Source organism: Anopheles ziemanni, chromosome 3 (genome assembly GCF_943734765.1).
Source record: "Anopheles ziemanni chromosome 3, idAnoZiCoDA_A2_x.2, whole genome shotgun sequence".
In the NCBI taxonomy this organism is placed as follows: domain Eukaryota; kingdom Metazoa; phylum Arthropoda; class Insecta; order Diptera; family Culicidae; genus Anopheles; species Anopheles ziemanni.
This window is the reverse complement of record NC_080706.1, coordinates 561020-571433: the sequence shown is the minus strand read 5'-3', so window position 1 is coordinate 571433 and position 10414 is coordinate 561020.

Sequence of the window (10414 nt, the reverse complement as noted above, 5' to 3'; positions counted from 1 at the left end):
TGTATGCATGATTTTCTTCTTTGCGAAACGATGTTTAACAAATTTACAGCGAAGCTGTGGCGTTCATTGACTTACGTAGATTCAGGTGTTTTCTAACAATGTCGTGTTTGTTATCAAAATGAGCAATTTAATTAATTCTGTAGTTAAAAAAGCCCTACATCGCCACTTGATTCTTTTCGTAAGAGTACAAGAAAATTCAGTTAAAAAGGAAATTGAATTGAATTAAATGAACGCGTAATTTTCCACCTTAATTTTCGCTCCCCATTATCCAGCCCAGAGAACTCTCGAGGTTCAGACGGAATGACAAAATGTTTCATGGAACTTCACGAGGCGGTAGCATGGATTAGGAAGGGCATGAAACGTGTATGACGCCCGCTACGCGAAACTGTCCATTTGCTGTCGAGGACACATTTTTTCACTTTTATTTTTATGCTTTTGTGCAATGCGCTTTTGCAGCCTCTTTCGATCGTTCGTTTGCTGGAGCGGTTATCGTTCCCACATTCGGAATACGTGGAAAAGAAAGCAGTGCAAAATTTACAATACCTCATCGGTTTTCTCCTTCGTTCAGTGCTCAGATGATTTCTTTCTCATGGCTCAGACGATGACCGGCAGCCCGCGGTGGAACTAATGGGCAGTTAGGAAGGACCGTAGTGCCATGTCAGCAATTGTGAAAAATCATGACGTAGTGCGGGGGATGGCCATCCCTCCCTCGCCCAGGGAAAACCAGGGCAACGGAGAAAGGAAAATCACAGCGCAAAGCTAAAATACTTTCCCCGAACTTAGCTCTTAAGTTTACATAAGCCTTCGAGAATAGTTTGCTCTTACCCGTCTTTACTACATAAGAAAAAGAAATAGAGCTGTTGCAATCCTCCCAAACGACGTACACTAACCGAAAGACACACCAGGAGTGAAAATGGGTGGGCAACATTATCGCGGAAAGAAAAAGACGGGAGCAGTACGATCTAAACGGAGAACAGAGGAACGGTCAAACAATAATGTAAGACGGCTCGTGGAGTCGGCGCGACGAAGTAGGAGCTAGCAATGAGTAGAGAAAATAAATAAAATTAATTATGTCAATTACCACAGCACCATGATGAACTGGAGTCATTTATAAATGTCTAGAATGTTGCTTTTTACATGATCACTCCGTGGCCTTGTGAACGAAAGCGTCACATTGCGAGTCATCGGGAGTTCCTGCGACAGAGGTGATAATGTGCTAGGAACGCTGGATGTACTGGCTGGCGAAGGAGTACAGTGAAAAAATTAGGTGTTGACTAAGCGACATATAAAATCCATATCACAACGGTGGACAACCTAAAATCCCGGGAACCGCAAAACATAGTAAACCTCTAACATTGCGCTCCCTCGGCGAAGTGTCGGATCGTTAGGAGCAAGCAATTCATTCTGATTAATTTTGCAACGGTACATTCCAATTTCGCGCCCAAATACCATCACATAATGGGGTTTTCCGATTGTGTAAAGTGATATGATAAACATCTGCACGGTTTCCTACCTACGATTTCCTGCCGGAAGATGCAACAGAAGACATAAAAGCCGGCTCAGCTGCGCCTTCGCTACATCCACTTCATGTGAAGCGCAACACTTGACGGTACTGACCTAACCCGCCGTCGACGAGTAACCTCCAGAATCAGCTCCAGCCAGGCGAAAAAATAAAAATCCCTTCCTTCTGCTCTCACCTTCACTTTCTCCTCCCTCGCTACGACTTATCCGTCCGTGTCTTTGCAGATGAGTGAAGCACATGGACAAGGGGCACCTCTCTCCCAACCCCCCAGGTTCTATTGGTTCTGCTACGATAAAGCTCATTGCGTCCTTCTTTTATTCTCGCATTTGACACAATTTTTCCTTCGCCCACCCAAGAGATGCTACTCAACCAACTCAACACGCTATCACGATGGAGATTCCGCATTTTATGCCGCCTACACTTTTGGATTCTTTTTCAATTGTTGTGGGAAAGTCTTCTTACCGGTGGAGTGACAGCGAAAAACAACACAGACATACGTGCGTAGCGGATGAGTGGTGATGATTCGTGGCCGAGTTCCTTTGAGGTCTCCTTCGGATTTGATCCGTTCGGTACTGCTATGACGGTTTTAAACGAGTTAACAATCCGAAGATGGATCCAACCCAGTAGCCTTCAGCTTCTTGTCTTGCTTCTTGGCACCCTTATGTTTCCTCCCAACACACGTGAGAGACTTCCAGTGAAGGGGAAAAGCTTTTGCTTCATACACGAACGTTCCGTCAAAGGCAGACGGTTGCGATTGCGCAGGCCTCGCCCGTTATGCATCGCGGATACTCCGCGTTTTCGCTCGCAGCGAAATATCCTGCTTCACCGTACGTCTGTCATCGACACGTTTCCATCAAGCAATGGTTTCAACTCCAACCGTAGTCGGACTACCAGTGAAGGGAAGGTGCGTCCCTATTTTTCCACCCGGGCAAGGTTAGTGTCGGTACGAATCTGGCCTCGTGCGGACTCTCCTACTCGGTTGAAGACGGTTGAAGGTAACCCTCGGATGGCGTTCCATCCACACATCGTGATCTCTGCCGCAGTGCTAGTGAATCGGATTCTGATTAGTAACTGAGCCTTTTCTTTTTTTCCTCACGTCCTTCATACCAAACGTCTATTTACAAATGAGTGCTCAGTAATTACTTGTAACCGTGCGTCTGAGTGCGCCATTCGGTTGCGTCAATAAGTGGATACGTACAAGCGAGTGATCTTCACAGTCAGCCTTATTCTAACCAACCGCACCCCCTCTATCACTAAGAAAAAGAAGAAAGAAAACGAGAGAGAAAAGAAGGAGAAAGAGAGAGAAAGAGAAAGCTGGTGGATGATAGATTAGGTTAGGTTATGATTAGCCGCTATGTGGATGCATCGCTTGTTCCAGTGAAACCATCACGGAAGCACCACTTGTCATTTCGCCCCAGAACGGATATATTTTTACAATCTCATTTCTCAACCTTCAAATGGTAGCCAACAAATGTGTAAACTTCTGTGAATCTCCGTAAACTGATGGTGTACGTGAAACTGTTGTTGAAAAGTGTTTCTTTCCGGAATATCCTTTGGCGACGTGCAATGGAACAGAAAAGAGAATTATTCATTATGATAAGTGAACCGACTGTCTGCAAATACAAATAAGTGAAACAAATATCTTCAATTCCGCTGCGGTATACATGTTTAGCTGTCTGTAGATATGGGTGAATACGAGCGCTAGCTATAAGGCAGTGCCTTGGAGCGAGAAAGAGTTTTAACGTTGTGTCGACCAGCCGTCGGGAGTTTCGTGCAATACAGACCAATGGAAAACTTTTTACATATAGTGCAATATAAGTATCGTGGAGCAGTGGTAAGAGTGGCAAACTTGCTTCCCAACAATTCTTCATAGTCGATTTAATGTGAATAATGCCGCTACTAACACCTCAAGGGCTGGATAATTCTTTTTCGCACTTTGTGCCAAACATTTCTCGGATCAAATTACATGGTAATTTAATACTTATCGTATTTCAAGCGGCAAGCTTTTGTAGTGAGAATTTAAGTGGTTCAAACATTTTTCAACAACAATTTATCATCAAAGGAAGTTCGTTTGGCTTTCGAGGGCTTGTCGTGATTGATTCAAGACAGTTAATTAGGAACGATACTGTAGCTTTTTTTTATCAATTCAAAATCAGAATCGCGGTGGCGTGCGAAAATCAAATTTCGCCACCCTACCCGCTGGCATTTTGTTTCGCAGGTCTTTTAACGTTTCTCGAACGGTAGAAAGGACAAATGTTCAAAATTTCACCAAGACTGGACAACGAAAAAGTCAGGGAGACGAGACAAAGGCAAGAGGGGGGGTCAGCCGAAGAAAGTTGATTCTATCTTCAGATCTATCATCACCTCATTTAAAGTAACATCAAAATTCATCTTTTTGCGTCAAACGTCTGGCGGGCCGGGACCATCGCCTTCGGTCCATTGCAGAGTTTAGTCACGCCAGAAGTGCCAGAAGAGGAATCACGCGATGGTGACATTTTTATCCTACGCACGCCATCGCCATCCCAAGTGGTCAGGGTGCGTACGACAGCATCCTGAAATTTCCGTCGCGAGGTGTCAAATTTCGCAGCTCGTCCTCGTCAAAACGTTGTTTCGTTTTGGATCGCGCGCTTTTTTTCTGTACCCTCACCCTCATCGTTAGTCACCTTACACCTCGACTGGTGGACCGAGCCCGAAAAAGCCGTGAGCAATTTTTTGGCAGTTATTTTCTCCCAGTTTTGCATTATTCTTTAGTAAAGTTTAGATGACTTTTTGCTCCGTTCGGTTGGTTGTTTCCAGCGATGGTATTTGCACCATAGAAACGGTATCCATCCTACGTAACCTACGCTGGGGAAAAATGTTCCCCCATGCTGGAGACACTTTTAAGTTTTTGCTTCCGGCGGGTTCAGGATAAGATCGAAGCATGCGGCTGACGGTTGAAGTGTCGTCCTTTTCTGCCCCTTCTCAGGGAAGAAAATATGCGTCCCTCTGAGTCAAGACAAAAAAAACGACGGCTACTACAAAAGGATCCCAGAACCCGGGAGGTACCGTCAATGTTTATTTATCGTCATGTCGGCGCAAATGGCACTGGTTGCCTGCCTGATGGTTGATTTTCCATCTCGATGATGCACCGCCTCCATTCAAATTCACTGAGCACGCCTTGCGTCCGAAGTAAAGCGTCATTAAGTCGTAAACGTTCGCTTGAAAAGTTCTCCCTTCGAGGTAAGTTGTTCCTTCACAATCGTGCCGTTTCTGCCAACGGAGTGCGAATCTACCCTTTCCCAGCCTGACATACTCATGCATCGTTGGTAAAGATAGAAGAAATTATCGTTTGCTCAGCCGACCAGAAACGGGCGCAATATGGAGCGAATCAAGGGAAGGCATCTCAGTGAAACCAGGTAACCTGTCCACCTATCGACTTAACAAGAGATCAGCGTACGTGTGTACGTGTGTGTGTGTTTATTAGAAAAACACCAGTGGCGTGGTTCACAAAAATGAAAAACTGCTTGGTTAGTTAGAAAAAATTGATCCAGATCATTATCATTAGGTCGTTGAAGCCATGCTTTTGAAACGGAAAAACTTCCTGAAGCGAATCTCGTGCGCACACGCCTAGGGAACGTAACGCTGGCACAAGGAAATTAAGATAAAAAAAAAAGATCGATAAAAGCGGCAAAATAAAATGGGAAAAGGTTAGACTGGAAGGTTGATGGAAAACGTAGACAGCAAAAACCTTTTTCACTTCATTCCACAAGGATAACGATGACAATGTTGTCGATATTGCGCACAGGAGTGTTTTCTTCCAAACACCTTCGATAGTTCCCAGCGCAGAAAACACCCTCTTCCACAAGAGCGCCCGTGAGCTCGATGCCCGGCAGGTGGTCTCCAAAGAAATAACGACTACATATAGGAAAACGATCAACACAAACTTTGTATTGCACCGCCCGTTGTAGTTTATCCCGATGCCATCATTCAACCTCAGCGCTTTTTTTCCTGACTCTTTTTGTCGAAAGCTGTACTGCGGTTGGGCAATATTTTTCGCCGACGTTGACTCATAAATTATGTATGAGGTATTTTCGCTCCACGATGCATCATTAGTCCGGAGGAGGTCGCCGGATGCTGGTGGGGCAAATAAAACCTCCCTCGAATGGTATGGCACGGGTGCACGTCGCCCAAGGATGGTACCGTCCCAATAACCGGGCGAAGCTCTTGAAATTGTGATTTTTCCAATTTCATCACCATAAATGTACAAGTCAGTGGAAGAATGTAAGGCTGCCCAAAAGGGTTGTATTGCGAAAAAGTTTTGCTTCGTCGAAATTTCTTTGTTCGATGGCTTTGTTTGCCTTTTTAGAAAATATTAATATATCGATTGCTTGAAAAACAAGTTTTTTACATATAACATTCGGTGAGAACTTCAAACGACTCGTGATGGAATTTTTAAAACTATTTTAATTTTGTTCATTTCACTGAACAGAAAGAAGAACCAATTCACCCACAATGTTCCACCGTTATGGGACAAAGCAATCCTCTAATTATTCTACCCGCACTTGCAAACGGTGCACATTAGGCAAATAATCCGAATCATACCAGGCCAGCGGAGAGCGTATCTTCGCTGTCCAACTGGCACTGATTTGGGCTTAGTCTCTGAGGGAAATAAATTAGAAGAGTCATAAAAATTAAGCATACTTTGCACGGCTGGACGCTGAACGAACCGCAGATGTAACGAGTCGTGCCGGAGAATGTTTCTGTTCGTCAAAAATGATTCAACTCGGCCGACGTTTATCTTTACCGGTCCCAGTCACAACCGTCGTAGACTGGCAACGGTAAATTTCACCGTCATTAGAACTAATCACAAAGAAATGGCTCGGGGGCAGTTTGCGACGGCTTAAATTGTGCAGTATTTTACTTCTCCCTGCAGCATAATACTTACAGAACGTTGGTACTTCTTATTATCTCTGCTTTCAGCCAACCGTAGTGAATCGTGTAATGTTCGCTGAGAAATTTAATCCAATGGATATTTTTTCTTTTCTAAAAGTGTACCCATCAAATTGGGATATTCTTCCATTTTGGACTGTATTCTGACAAAAACTTACGAGTGCGATGTTTTGCTATTCTTAATGCACAATTTTCTACGCTTTGTTTTATTTTGTTATGTTTTGCTGCCGAACGTTCTTCCCATATCCCTTGGTCTTTCCCCAAACTTTCGTGTGATCGTGAATGAACGTACAAAAAATCTCCTCTACCTTCGTTTTTATTGACCAGACGTGCAGCACAAACGTCCTCTGGACACGCACGAGTCCTTTCAGGCATCTATTTCACTGGCAGACGAGGGTCACCCTTCCATTATGTGACAACATGCGGTGAGCACTCTCAACACCGGAAGGTGTGGTGTATTGTACGCAGTACCAGACCTGGCACGAGGGGCGGCCATTGTATCGAGGGACAATTCTTTGCGCCCCCCCGTTTTCCGACCGCTAGTGGCTTGTCACGCATAGGAAGTGTGGGTGGTGTTTTTTCACCTGCTCGCATTTATTCGCGCGTGGCAATTTTATTGAAAATGTTCCGGAAAGCGACTAAAAATAGCAGCCAACAACGTGTGGACGAAAGAGCGAATAGAAAGAAAAAAACACACACAGCCACACAGATTCCATCCCATACTTCCTGACTTCATCGGCACCATCGTGAACATTTTGCTGTACGCTGAAGCGGATAGACCGACGATGTTATTATTGCAAAGAGAAGCCAGAGTCAGTCCTCGGTGAGCAATGACCGAATGAAAGCATCCCCTCTCCTCGTGGGCACTGCTAGGAGAGGTGACGAGCAACAATTTATCATCTAGGTCAACCTATCCTTAGCCCTTGGTTGTTACAGGGTCGCAACGGTCAGTTAACATTTCGTAAAACTAACATCCTAGAATGAATATGGAAATGTTCCCCATGATTGATGGGATTGTTGGGTATACACGGGTTGTTCACTGAGGAACGTACAACATAACAGTGACAAAACGGGTAGCAATAGCACAGTGACTTTATACAATCTATGAATATAATTTTTCAAGTCGAGAATGCCATTATCCATCCAAAACATTCTTCCATAAACTACTTGTGTTGGAGTTGAATTTTGAAAAACTAAACCAAGACAAACTTATGGTGTGCATAAACAAAAGCAATGTATAAAAAAGTAATTTCCGTGTAATCAAATTTCTCCAGGTTACACCTTCAATAGACCCCTCCTTTACGTGTATTTATCTAGGCAGTCAAGAATTATTTGAAGATCATTCAAGTGTTTACACATTCCTTGTTATCTTATCAAACTTACATTTAAGGTGCTCCAGACTACAAGCTGCCAAAGGGAAACCCTTCGCACACTTTCGGGCTCCCTATCGCGTGCCATCTAAAAGCAATCTAAATTTAAATTTCGTAATGATGATCGCGAAGGAATCTGCCCTCGACATTTTGGCCTTACTGTCACTGCCGTTGCAATCGGGAAAGGTAACAACGTCAGTGCCATTGCCGGTTGCCCTGCGGGCACTCGTCAGGTATTGACAGAAGAAAAGCAGGAGAACACAAATGGTCCGACAACAAAAAGAACTTTAAACGTTTTCTTCACTCACGGCATGCTACTGAAAAACAAAAAGTGGAAGATAGGAGCAACAATTCCGGAACAAGCAGGTTGGATCCGGAGGACCAACTTGGCCCAAAAATGTTACCCGACGTTCGGAGAAAGAGCAATTTGCATATATTTAACCATCCAATTTATCAACTCGCCCGTACAACAGTAAACAGATCCATTTGTTATAGTGAAACGTCTGTTGGCTTTGCTTGCCCGTCTCCATCTTTGGAAGACGCTCGCATGCCACCTGATCCACAAAATTTCCAAAATCGACCAAAGGCGCCCTCGGAGACGATCCATCGCGAAGCATAAGGCTTCATTAATCAAGCATACACACGCACGCACACGACATTCCGACACACAGTTATATCTCTATCCGACCAAAACACAAAATAACCAGTCAGCAGATGGCACTGACCACTGCCACTAAAGTCACATGAGTCAAGGTTGCTGTAATGGATGGAGTTCCCTGTGCGCAAATGAATGAAGACCGTGATTGAACGTGAGGAATGAATGTGTTTACAGAGCTCTGTTGTCGTATGCTAGATCTTAAAGATTGTTCATCTCTGGCTAACTAGAATAGAATTATATAATAATACTTTGTGAATGAATATGACTTGCAAACATGATAAAAAAAACGTTATTTGATAAATTGTTTTGACATAAAATACTTAGTACTTTTTAACAATGGGTGTACCTAACAATAAATTTACGATAGTGTTGCCATTAATAAAGGAGTCATAAAAAAAACTAAATCATAGGAACGAAAACCAATAAATTATAAAATTTCTTTTTAGAAAACAGTTTTCTCAACGATCTTTTTCTCGCCAAGTAGCACATCAGCTAATTCACTTATCGCCTTCTCTTAAGTTCGCCTGGTTTTTGACACGTACCTATAACCGCGCACCAGCCCGAACTGGGTGAGCGGTTCGACGACCTTTTACTAGCATTGCCGACGTTAGTAGGCTTCCCAACTGGCAAGGATTCAATTTGTGTAGCGAAAAATTGCTTGACTCTTTTATTTAACGCTTCAGTTGACTTTGAAAACTGAACGAAAGCCAAACAAAGGCTCGCTGTCCTTCATCTTTCCAGTTCTCCGTTGGCTTTACGGCCCAACATTGCTCCAGTGAGCTGCTCAAGCTTCTGGTTGCAGTATTTTTCATTACCATCAACCGATTTTCCCTGACGTTGGTGAGTTTGTGGTGCAAATTTTCATCCATCACCAGGATGCTCCCTGGTTTGGGCTGCTTAATGTAAAGCAAACTTTTAAATACCACTTGTGCTACGGACGAGAGAAAGGTTCACATTCCATACCAAGCCGATTTTCATACTCCAAATCCGTCAGAGGGTGGTTTTAATGTTGTTTCGACGAAACATTCCGTTGATTGAGTAGCTACCGTGGAGAGGGGGAGTACTGAATTTTCACGCCACCGCAAAACCGTTTAACAATGTAAACGATGGCTAAAAAGGTAATGTTCGGAAGCAAATTTCCCGTCACGGTTAGGCAACTTTACGCTATACTGACCGGCAGCGTAGGATTTTCCATAGTTGTGTGCTGCTAGAAGGCCTTTGCTGGAAATAAATGAGCACGTCAGCAACAGAGCTATATAGCTCAAACCCAAATTGCAAACTAGCAAAACAAGTTTTTTTCTATCTAACATCACAAAATGGTTTATCAAACGGTGCAAAGCGTCCGGTATTATAAAAGAAAAAGCTACTTTTTCAACGTTGGTTCTGCACGGTTCGTTAGGTCAACAGTTACCGTTAAAATAACCTATCACCATCAGCTCCAGAACCTAATTACACACGTGCTAAAATGTTCCCACGCTATGGCGTTGTGCTTCAAATTAGTTAGTACCGCACTGAAACAAGTTATATCACTGGAAAACCTCTTTCAAATTCCCTTTACGGCTCGTTTACTAAAAACAAAATAATTCGACATAACTCACCTTTTCAAAACTCTTTGACATATGGATTATGGCATACGAGAAACAACAAATTTTTTTAAGTTAAAAAAGCACGAAAGAAATATATATATATATATGGACAAAGCTCAACACACAACGTGATGTCAAACGTCACGTGTTTGACACTCGAAAAACATCACAGTGGCTAAACGAACCTAAACGAATCCGTGTCTCTGCAAAGTTTCTGGTGGAACGGTTGGTCAGTGAGATGAAAAACCCTTATCGTACCTCCCGGGACTCCAATTATCACGGACCGAACATAAACTCGCACTTTCATTCGGAGAATGGTAGAGGCAGGAGCCTTTCTCGAGCTCACGGG